Source organism: Tachyglossus aculeatus, unplaced genomic scaffold (genome assembly GCF_015852505.1).
Source record: "Tachyglossus aculeatus isolate mTacAcu1 unplaced genomic scaffold, mTacAcu1.pri scaffold_105_arrow_ctg1, whole genome shotgun sequence".
Taxonomy (NCBI): Eukaryota; Metazoa; Chordata; class Mammalia; order Monotremata; family Tachyglossidae; genus Tachyglossus; species Tachyglossus aculeatus.
In genome coordinates this window covers 1,101,081-1,113,254 of record NW_024044844.1, presented here as the reverse complement: position 1 = coordinate 1,113,254, position 12,174 = coordinate 1,101,081, and positions in this window count along the sequence as shown.

Genomic DNA, 12,174 nt, shown 5'->3' with positions numbered 1-12,174 from the left:
GTCAAGCACTGTACTAAGCGCTGGGATAGATACAAGATAATCAGTTCCCACATGGGGCTCACAGTCTATATAGGAGAGAGAACAAGTATTGAATCTTCACTTTACTGATGAGGGAACTCAGGCAACAGAGAAGTTAAGTGACTTGCCCAATGTCACAGAGCAAGTATGTGGCAGAGCCAGAATGAGAACCCAGGGTCTCTGACTCCCAGGCCTGTGCACTCTCCACTAGATCACGATGCTCCTCAAGAGAGGAGAACCCAATATGAGGGAGGCCATGAAGGAGCATGGAGAGGATTTGGTGGGATGTAAAGGAAGACTTTGTTAGTATACCAGAGATAAGGAATTGGAGTAGGCTGCTACTGAGAAGATTCCACCCGTGGAGGTCTTTAAGGAAAGACCTTAAGGCAGGCCCTCCACTGAAGAAGTTGACATCTTCCTGCCCACAGAGAGTTTAGTTGCTGCTCTAAGGATCTGCCATTTTGAATTTCTCCTTTCCTCATCAGAATTCCTGGTTGGGACCTTGTCCCTTGAAGCGGCAGAAAAGAAATGGTCAATCGCACATTAGTGACAGAAATCCTCCTCCTGGAGTTCTTGGAGGTACAGGAGCTGCAGCTGGTCCACGCCGCACTGTTCCTCCCTATCTACCTGGCAGCCCTTATGGGGGAATCTCCTGATCATTGCCTTCATCGTCCTCGTCCTGTCTGTCCTTGACCTTTTCTACATCTTCGTCACCGTCCCCAATTCTATCCTCAACTCCTGGACCTTGGAATCGTTGGTTCCACTGGGAGGGACCAGTGTGATCCACCAATTCTTCTGTGAGATCCCCCAGGTCATCAGACTCTCTGATGGTTTGGGAAGGTTAGGGAATTTGTAGCCATGATCCCTTTGGCAGGCCCGAGCTTGTTCTGTTTCTTGTCCTTTATTGTCTCCTACATTCGTGTTTTCTCAGCCATGTTGAAAATGCTGTCCGGAGAGAGCCAGTGCGAAGCCTTCTCCACACATCTGCCCCACCTCATCGTCATCACTTTATTAATTTCCACGGGTGAGGTGGCCTATCCTAAACCCGCGTCCGACTCTCCCTCGATACTGGACCTTCTGGTGTCCGTGTTCTACGCCATGGTGCCCCCCAGCCCTGAACCCCTTCATCTACAGCCACATGAAGCCACAGCCACAGTATAGCAACATGAAGGCCGCTCAGAGGAGGGTAACAGGTGTGGAAATGGTTCCCCTAGGACAGGAAGCACTTCCCGGGAATTAGGAAAACTATCTGACTCCTGGTGGTATCAAATGTCGCCTTCCAGCCAGGGGAGAGGTATTTAAAGTAATCGTGTTACTTGTTAAGCAATGGCTATGCCAGTCACTCGGTCAGTCGTATTTATTGAGCGCTTACCATGTGCAGGGCATTGTATTAATCATTTGGGAGAGTACAATATAACAATATCAAAGACACATTCCCTGCCCAAAGTGAACTTATAGTCTACTATGTGCCAAGCACGGTTGTAACAACTGGGCTAGATACAAGGTTACCAGGTTGAACACAGTCCCTGGGGGATTGAAACATGTGAAACCTTCCTACTTAAACTGTGAGTTCCCTGTGAGACCTAGTTACCCTGTATTTACCCCAATGCTTGGTATACAGTACTTCACAAATACCACAATAATTCTTACAACCCCAGTGCTTAGTACAGAGCTTGGCACCTAGTAAGCACTTAACAAATACCACAACTATTACTATTACTAACTCTGTCGATTTTTTATGGTATCTGTTACATGCTTAGTTTGTGCCTGCCACTATACTAAGCACTGGGGTAGATACAAGATAATCAGGGTGGACACAGTCCCTGTCCCATGTGGCGAATCACAGTCTTAATCCCCATTTTACAGATGAGGGAACTGAGGTTTCAAGAAGTGAAGTGACTTGCTTAAGGTAGAGCTGGGATTAGAACGCTGATCCTTCTGATTCCCAGGCCCAGGCTCTGCACTCTTCCCAAGCCCATGCTCTCTCACAATCTAGTAATAGAATGCTCTTCACACAGCAAGCACTCAATAAATACCATCGATTGATTGCTTGAGTGCGGGCAGATGATGTCTCTCTCTCTCTCTCTCTCTCTCTGGCCCATCACTGCTGGGAGCTCTGGGAGAGTCAGAAGCCCACCCTCACCCAAGCACTGATCAGCACAAGCAGCTGGTCTGGGGTCGTCTGTTGAATGGGTCAGGTGGACGTCCACCCCCACAAGGCCACCAGGGGAGATGGGAAGGCTCGGGGAAACCGGATCCTTTGGGTCAGACCAAACCACTGCCCACACTTTACCATTTCGACAAAGCACCCACATCTTCTGGAGTGGGATTCCTGCCATACTACAGGCTGAGCAGCTCTCCGACGATGGCAGGGAGGGAGAGAGTTCAGGGGTTCTGGGAAGGGGCTAGAGCAGCTCTTAAACAGCCACCACGCCAACCCAGTAAGCCTCCACTCTCACGCCCAAATGGCCAGGGGCCTGTCATTGGCCAGGGGACAGAGGAGGAAATGTCTTGCTCTGAGCCTGGAAAGCTCTCTGCAGCCCCTGTTCATTCAGTTGTATTTATTAAGCGCTTACTATGTGCAAAGTAGTGAACTAAACACTTGGGAGAGCCCACCTGGCTGGTCCTTCCAATTAATGAATTAATCAATCAATGGAATTTATTGAATGCTTACTATGAGCAGAGCTTTTTACTAAACACTTACCCATGGTAGTCTCCCATCAGTCCATTAATAATAATAATAATAATAATAATAATAATAATAATAATAATAATGGTACTTCTTAAGCACTTACTATGTGCCAAGCACTATTCTAAGTACTGGGGTAGATACAAGTTAATCAGGTTGGACAGAGTCCCTGTCCCACATGGGGGTCAAACACTTGATTCCCGTTTTGCAGATGAGGTAACTGAGGCCCAGAAAAGTTAAGTGACTTGTTGCCCAAGGTCATGCAGCTGACATGTGGCAGAGCTGGGAATAGAACCCAGGTCCTTCTGACTCCCAGGTCCGTGCTCTATCCGCTAAATCATGCTCCTTCTCTAATATCTTCTAGACTGTAAGCTTACTGTAGGCAGTACAGTATGTTATATTGTACTCTCCCAAGTGAGAAGTAGTGTTTCCTAATGGATAGAGCATGGGCCTGGAAGTCAGAAGGAATTATTTTCTAATCCCGGCTCTGCCACCTTCCTGCTGTGTGACCTTGAGCAGGTCATTTCATTTCTCTTAGATTCAGTGCCCTCTTCTGTGAAATGGGGATTAAGACTGTGAGCCCTGTGGGACAGGGAATTTGTCCAACATGATTAACTTGTATCTACCCCTAGCGCTTAGTACAGTGCCTGGCACATAGTAAGAGCTTAAAAAAAAAACATTTTTAAAAGTCTAGTTCTGGACACCATCTATAGAGTGGATTTGGTTCTGGATGCCATGTTCTGGACACAGTGCCCTAGAGTTGCTCCAGTTCAGGACACAATACTCTAGAATGGATCCAGTTCTGGAAGTCATGCCTTAGAGTGGCTCCGGTTCTGGATACAATAACCTGAAATGGATCCAGACCTGGACACAATGCCTTAGAGTGGCTCTAGATCCAGGCGGAGTCTGAGTGGGCTGAGTGGGAAGCTGCAGTACAATAAGCACAGATACCCTATCCTCGTTGTTTCTTTGTCTAACTCGGGTCCCTTTAACTCCAGAGCATTGAAAGACCAGAAGCAAATTCCTCCTGGATTTTGCTGAGGACGCAACCCAGAGTCTGAAACTGCTTGAGCACGCATGGTTGCCCCAGAGGCCTAGTTTGGCAGATCGTCTGGAAACGGTCATGATTCTGAGGCTCCTCGGCCCTGCTCTCAACCAGTCCTATTGGCAGAAGTCCCTATTTCCCCCACCCCTATCCAGGGTTGCTCTCAGTGGACAAGCTGGGGACAAGTGAAGAATAGTTCAGTCTCAGGGACAGCTTCTCCCAGGCTTAAAATCAAAGTTATTTCACAGTCTGCAGACGTCAGCGAGATTTGGGAGTGATGCATCCCAGACCAACACACAAGCGAAGAACAAGAGAACGCAGCCTGGACCAATAATCACCAGTCCTCTCGAGGTCAGTGAGTTCATTATGAAATGTATGGTCTTCATCAAGGGTTCACACGAAACTAAGCACTCTGCTTAGCACTGGGATAACCACAAGGTCTTCATTGAGCTCGCGGAGAGTCCTGTCTATGGCCCTGAGCCTTACTGAAGGGAAGGCTTCTCCAAGAAGACTTCCCTTAAAGCACTAAATCACCTTGTCCCCTCATACCTCACCTCGCTGCTCTATCATAACCCACCCCACACACTTTGCTCCTCTATGCCAGCTTCTTCATTGTACCTAGATCTCTTGTATCTCGCCACTGACCACTCACCAATGTCCTGCCTCTGGCCTGGAATGTTCTCCTTCTTCATATCTGAGAGATGATTGCTCTTCCCAACTTCAAAGCCTTATTGAAGGCACATCTTCTCCAAGAAACCTTCCCTGACAAAGCCCTCATTTCCTCTTCTCCTACTCCCTTTTGTGTCACCCTGATTTGTTCCCTTCATCTTCCCCCACCCCCAACTCAGCCCCACTACACTAATGTCCATATTTGCAATTTATTTATTTTCATTAATGTGTATCCACTGTGGTCAGGAAAAGTGTCTGTTATTTTGTTCTATTGTACTCTGCCAAGCTCTTAGTACAATGCTCTACATACAGTATGTGCTCAATCAATACGATTAATTGATTGATTAGGCATGGACCATCAGGCAGAATGAGGAAATTCTTATTCTGATGTCAATTGCTCTCCAGCCAGAAACTCAGATTTTCTGTCATGGACCAATCAATTGATCAGTCACTGGCATTTGGTGCGAATTTACAGGGTGCAGTGCACTGTAAAAAGTACCTGGGAAAGTACAATACAACGGAATTGGTAGACACATTCCCTACCCACAGCAAACTGACAGCCTAGACGGGGAGACAGACAATAATAGAAATAAATAAATTACAGATATGTATATTAAGCTCTGGAGGGCTAAAGGGGGTGAATAAAGAGTTCAAATCCAAGTACAAAATCAATCAGTCAATGGAGGTTTTGTATGGCATTTGATAAACACATACTGTGTGTCAGGCACTGTTCTAAGCGCTGAGGTAGATAGAAGTAAGTCACGGGGAAGTTAAATGACTTGCTAAAGGTCACACAGCAAGCAATTGCCAGATCTGCGATTAGAACCCAGGTCCTCTGACGCTCAGGCCCAGGATCGTTCCGCTAGGCCACGATGCCTCTATTTTTTGAATGCTTACTGTGTGTAGAGCATTGTAGAGGTAAATGAGTCACAGAGAAGTGAAGTGTCTTTCCTGAGGTCACACAGCAGAAAAGTGGTGAAGCGGGGAATAGCACCCAGATTCTCTGATTCCCAGGACCATGCTCTTTCTACTAGGCCATGCTGCTTTTCCATGTGGGGAGAGAATGCTGTCCTGAACTCTCCTAAGCGCTTAATACAATGCTATGCACACAGTAAACACCCAACAAATACCATTGATTGCTTGAATTCAATCACCTTTATTGAGTGCTTACTGTGTGAAAAGAACTTTTCCTTCACCTGTGTATCTGTTATAGTTTTTTCCTGTCACCCCAGCCAGATTCTAAACTGTTCTTTGTCCCTGTAGATGGTCTCTAGGAGTATGGGCCTAGCCCGGAGGGAAGGGTGGTTACCGTGAGTCCACCTGCAGGTGGTCCTGAGGGTCCGGGGACACCACTTTCCCAGGACACACTGTCCCAGGTGGCTTCGGCCTCCCTCCTGCCACCCCATTGGACCCTGAAGACTCAGGACACTGGTTGTCCAGGATGACCCTGTGAGGCACATGTTGCTCCGGATGGCGGATCCCCACCGCTGTTTCTTGCTCCACACCAGCCTCTCTCTGGCCCGGATCCTCTCGCCAAGTTCCACATCTCAGATGTGTCCCACAGGGCCCCCGAGGTCATGGGGCATGGTCCGGGTTCACACAGATCCCTGAAGAAATGAGACATTTTGCTCTGCCGAGTGCCCGGAAACACGTACACAATGTCACATGTGTCTGTTGGGTACCTACGAGAGCAGCCGACAGGAGAACCAAGCACTGCTGTGTGGAGAGCTGAAAATGAGGAACCAAAAGCCAGGAGGGCGGAGGAAGCGTTTTAAGGACAGGCTGAAACCAGGCCTCAGCCTGGCGGAAAGACTGGGAGTTGGCTGCCACGGTCAGACCAGCCTGGCACACTGCAGTCCGGAGGGAGGCAGACAGTGTGTGGGGAGGGGAGCCAAGTCGGAAGCTTGGAGTTGGGGTGTAGGTACAGCTTAGCACAAACACCACCACCCCACTCCTGTCAAATATCCAGCTCTAGTTGTGCTACTGTATCAAGTCCATCCCTCTGTCCTCTCCACCCTGCTCAGCTCCCTCCAATACTGTTCTGCCTCCCCTGTCTCTCTCTCTCTCTCTCTCTCTCTCTCTCCCTCTCTCTCTCTCTCTCTCTCTCTCTCTCTCTGTCTCTCTCTCTCTCTTTTCAAAGCCACTCCTGACTTTGGCCTCTTGGTCTTTACCAAATGGTTTCTGTCTGTGACGTAGGTCTACTCCTGCTTCTCACCCCCTCCCCCAGCTTGAGACCTCTGTGGCCCCCAGGCCCTGTTGTCTGTCTCCCCATTCTAGACTGTGAGCCCGCTGTTGGGTAGGGACCGTCTCTATATGTTGCCAACTTGTACTTACCAAGCGCTTAGTACAGTGCTCTGCACACAGTAAGCACTCAATAAATACGATTGAATGAAAGAATGAATGTCTCGGAAATCTCCAGGTAATGTTCAGTGTCACCAAGATGACAGAATTCCTGCTCCTAGGATTCTTGAAGTTCCGGGAGCTGCAGCTGGTCCACGCCACGCTGTTCCTCCTGGTCTACCTGGCGGCCCTGATGGGAAATCTCCTCATAGTCGCCATCACTGCCCTTGACCGGAGCCTCCACACCCCCATGTACCTCTTCCTCAGAAACCTGTCCCTCGTCGACATCTGCCTCATCTCCGTCACCGTCCCCAAATCCATCCACAACTCCTTGATAAACCGTAGATATATTTCCTTCCTGGGCTGTGCCACCCAGGTGTTCTCGGTGGTCCTGTTTGGCAATTCAGAAGTTTTCATCCTCACAGCGATGTCCTACGAACGATTCGTATCCATCTGCCATCACCTGCGCTGCGAGGTCATCATGAACCAAGGGGCCTATGAGAAGGTGGTGTCAGCTTCCTGGTTCAGTGGAGGTCTCATAGCAGTGATGCCCTCAGGTGGGGCATTCTTCATGCCCTTTACTCCCTCAGCTGGGACGTTTTTCATGCCCTTCTGTAGTCCCGAGGAGGTTCCCCAATTCTTCTGTGACTTCTCCTCCTTAATCAAGTTCTCCTGCTCTAAAGTTCACACCGCCTTCGATGTGACCATAGCCATCAGCGCCTGTCTTGGTATCTTCGACCTGGTTTGCATCCTTGTCTCGTACGTGCCCATCTTCTGGGCCGTGCTGAGGATGCCGGCCGCCGAGTGCCGGGCCAAAGCCTTCTCCACCTGCCTCCCCCACCTCGCCGTCACGATTCTGTTTTTCACCACAGCTGTCTTCGCTAATTTAAAACCACAATCGGGCTCCTCACCTGATCTGGATATGGTACTGTTCGTGTTCTATTTCTTCTTGAATCCCCTCATCAGGCTGTAGCCTGAGGAACTGGTATGTGAAGGCGGCCCGTGGGGAGGGTACTAGGTGGAAGTCCTTTCACCGAGGGTAGAACGTTTCTCTTTCTGCCTTGACTGTCATTTTTCACTCCCTGGATTGTTGTGTCAGCATACTGCCTAGGTAGCAGAATTCAGTGACATCCCTGACATCTAAGTGGCCTGTGCAATTTTGGTTGGTCTTGGTATTCCCTGGAGCAGGTTTCTACACGAACTCTGTTGTCTTCAGGATATTGTCTGTCGTTCTCTTGTAACACCTCCCCACAATCACCATCATCAATGGTATTTATTGATCGCTTACTGTGTGCAGAGCACTATACTAAGAACCTTGGGAAAGTACAATACAACAGAGTTGACTAGACACGTTACTTGCCCACGACAGGTTTACATCCCACAGGAGAAGCAAACATGGCCTACGTGGACAAAGCACAAGCCCGGGAGTCAGAAGGACCTGGGTTTTAATCCTGCTCCTACACTTGTCTGCTGTGTGACCTTGGGGCAAGTCACTTCACTTCTCTGTGCCTCAGTTCCCCTCATCTGTAAACATGGAGATTAAGACCCATGAGCTCAGTGAGAGACAGGGATTGTGTCCAACCTGCTGAGCTTCGTTCTACACCAGTGCTTAGAACTGTGCTTGACACATAGTAAGCACTTAACAAATACCATTATTAATTATTCAGGGCTGGACCAGTGCTGAATTATTTATTTATTCATATTAATCATATACAAGTAATGCCTTTACACGAATGTCTTTATATTAATTTATATTAATGCTTATATTAGAGAGGGAGCGTAGCTTAGTGGCAAGAGCACAGGCTTGGGAGTCAGAACACTTGGGTTCTAATCCCGTATCTGCCACGTGTCAGCTGTGTGACTTTGGGCAAGTAACTTAACCTTCACTGTGCCTCAGTTACCTCATCTGTAAAATGGGTATTAAGACTGTGAGTCCCCGCTTGGGACAACCTGATTATCTAGTATCTACCCCAGCACTTAGAACAGTCCTCGGCCACGTGTGGTAAGCACTGAAGAAATACCACTATTGTTATTATTGTTATCATTATTATATCGTGTCTCCCCCTTTAGACTGTAAACTCGTTATGAGCAGGGAATGTGTCACAATTGGACTCTCTCTAATTGCTTCGTACAGTGCTCTGCACACAGTAAGCACTCAATAAATACTCCTGACTGATAGAGAGTAGGTTGAGTTATGCTCATTAAATACCAGTGATTGCTGGACTATTTGATGGACTAACATGGATTGGAAGTGAAGTCCGGGGAAGGGAAAGTTTTGGAAGTGGTCCACCCCTCTGACAATGCTCACGGGTTAGCCAGACTCAGACGCTGCCCAGAGTGAGGGGCTCACAGCAAGATGGCCTCTTTCTCAGAAAGAGGGGTGGCCGTTGGACCTTGGCGGGAGCTGGAGAGGTGACATGAGAGGCCGAAGGTGGGGAGGTGGGAGAGTGAGAGGACCCGCTGGAAGCTGGGTAATGGATGAGTGTCAGAGTAGGAGAGGGAGGGGATATAAGAGGGAGAGAGCATCAATCAATACTATCAATTATATTTATTGAGTGCTCAGTGTGTGCAGAGCACTGCACTGAGCGATTGGGAGAGTACAAAACAACATCTTCACGGATACATTAATCTGCCCACAAGGAGCTTCCATAATAATAATAATAATAAAAATAAGAGCAATAATAATAATGGTATTTGGAAAGCGCTTACATTGTGTACTAAGTACTGAATATTATAAAAAAGCACAAGATCATTAGGTCCCCACATGAGGGCTCACAGTCTTTAAAAATAATAACGGCATTTGTTCATTCATTTATTCATTTATTCATTCAATCATTTATTGAGCGCTTACTGTGTGCAGAACACTGTACTAAGCTCTTGGGAAGTACAGGTTGGCAACGTAGAGATACGGTCCCTACCCAACAACGGGCTCACAGTCTAGAAGGGGGAGACAGACAAGAAAACAAAACATATTAACAAAATAAAACAAATAGAATAGTAAATATGTACAAGTGAAATAAATAGAGTAATAAATCTCGACAAACATATATACAGGTGCTGTGGGAGGGGAGGGAGGTAGGGCTAGGGGATGGGGAGGGGGAGAGGAAGGAGGGGGTTCAGTCTGGGAAGGCCTCCTGGAGGAGGTGAGCTCTCAGTAGGGCTCTGAAGGGAGGAGAGAGCTTAGCTTGGCAGATGTGCAGAGGGAGGGCATTCCAGGCCAGGGGGAGGACGTGGGCCGCGGGTCGACGGTGGGACAGGCGAGAACGAGCCGCAGTGAGGAGGTTAGCGGCAGAGGAGCGGAGGTTGTGGGCTGGGATGTGGAAGGAAAGAAGGGAGGTGAGGTAGTAGGGGGCAAGGTGATGGAGAGCCTTGAGGCCTAGAGTGAGGAGTTTTTACCTGATGTATAGGTTGATTGGTAGCCACTGGAGAGTTTTGAGGAGGGTAAGAAACATGCCCAGAGTATTTTGCACAACATCATCCGGGCAGCAGCGTGAAGAATAGGCTGAAGTGAGGAGAGGACAGGAGGTAGGGAGATCAGAGAGGAGGCTGATGCAGTAATCCAGTCGGATAGGATGAGAGATTGAACTAGAAGGGTAGCAGTTTGGATGGAGAGGAAAGGGTGGATCTTGGCGATGTTGCAGAGGTGAGACCGGGCAGGTTTTGGTTACGGATTGGATGTGAGGGGTGAACCAGAAAGCAGAGTAGAGGATGAAACCAAGGTTGCAAGCTTATGAGACGGGAATGATGGTAGTGCGATCAACAGTAATGGAAAGTCAGGGAGAGGGCAGGGTTTGGGAGGGAAGATAAGGAGTTTCAGTCTTGGACATATTGAGTTTTAGATGGCGGGCAGACATCCAGATGGAGATGTCCTGAAGGCAGGAGGAGACAGAAGCCTGAAGGGAGGGAGAGAGAGCAGGGGCAGAGATGTAGATTTGGGTGTCATCAGCGTAGAGATGATAGTTGAAGCCGTGGGAGCAAATGAGGTCACCAAGGGAGTGAGTGTAGATAGAGAACAGAAGGGTTGACCAAGAACTGACCCTTGAGGAATCCCTACAGTAAGGGGATGGGAGGGGGAGGAGGAGCCCGCAAAAGAGACTGAGAATGAACGGCCGGAGAGATAAGAGGAGAACGAGGAGAGGAAGCAGTCTGTGAAGCCAAGGGTGGATACCGTGGGCCCAAATCGAGGCGGCTGCTTTCATTTGGGCTGAGGTCCACCTGGGCGGCCGCTCTCTTCCATACCCTGGCCAGCCAGCCTATCACCGTCTCCTCGGGGTCCCGGGAAAACTTCTTAGAGAGCTGTCTAAGTTCACTGGCTGTGCAGTGAGTAATGTGGGTGGTGACCTTTCCCTCAGGATCCGCTTTTCCTTGATAATAGGACAGAGGGGCTTGGGCTGCCACTCGGGTTACTGCGGGGGGCACCTCCCAATCCCTGGGGAAGAGGGCGATTTCAGTTGTGGTAGGGGATCGGGATATCTCTTCTCCTCCCCAGAGGAATTCTTCCCATCCAGCTCCGAGTACATGACCCGCTTGATCTCCTGCTCAGTTACGGGAAGTTTCCTTCGTTCTTCTAACTCCTTAGTCACCCGGGTTGCCAATTTCTGCTCTGAAAGGATCGCCTGCTGCATTTTTACCTCAGCCGTTGTCTGCAGTAAGAGGCATTTCGTCTCACGTTCCTTTAGTTTTGTCTCTAGAGTGGCCCTCTCCTGCGCCACCGCCGGCGGTCCCGGGCCGCGGCCTGCAGCGCCGTTGCTAGGAGACCGAGGAGGGCGGTCTTTCCTTTCTTTCTCCTGATTTGGGTAGCCTTCCGCCAATCACAAAATTCCCTCACCAGATTGGCCGAATCCTCCTAGTGCTCCTCCACCCAGAAGCTGTCCCATCTTGGGGTTTTCCATCCCTGATTAGTGAGGAATTCAAGCAGCCCTCTCGGCTCTCTGTCGCCTATCGCCAATCCCATCCTCGTCGCCATTTATGTCACCCGTCATCCGGGGACGGGTTCATTCAGTGATCGGCGAGGCGAGAGAGAGAGAGAGAGAGATACCGGGAACAGAAAACATGAGTTTTATATAAAATTTATTCCGCGAGGCGAATTGAATTATTTAGCTGTTTAGGTACAATGGATTGAACTTCCCTTTCGGGACGTATATAATCAATTAGCAATATTAGAGCTTTCCTACACGGGAGGAACACAATTATACGTGAATCGCGCGTGGATGAGGCGGCTAGCTCTCACCCATGTGCACTTCCCACTCGGGAAGAATCCACTTACTTTCCCACATGGGAAGAATTCATTACATTACCCGCGCACATGGTGGGCGGCTAGCTCTCACCATGTGCTCTCCCTACATGGGAGGAATCCACTCATGATTCCCATCAACAGCGGTGTACCTGGGTCCCACCCACGAGACACTCACCC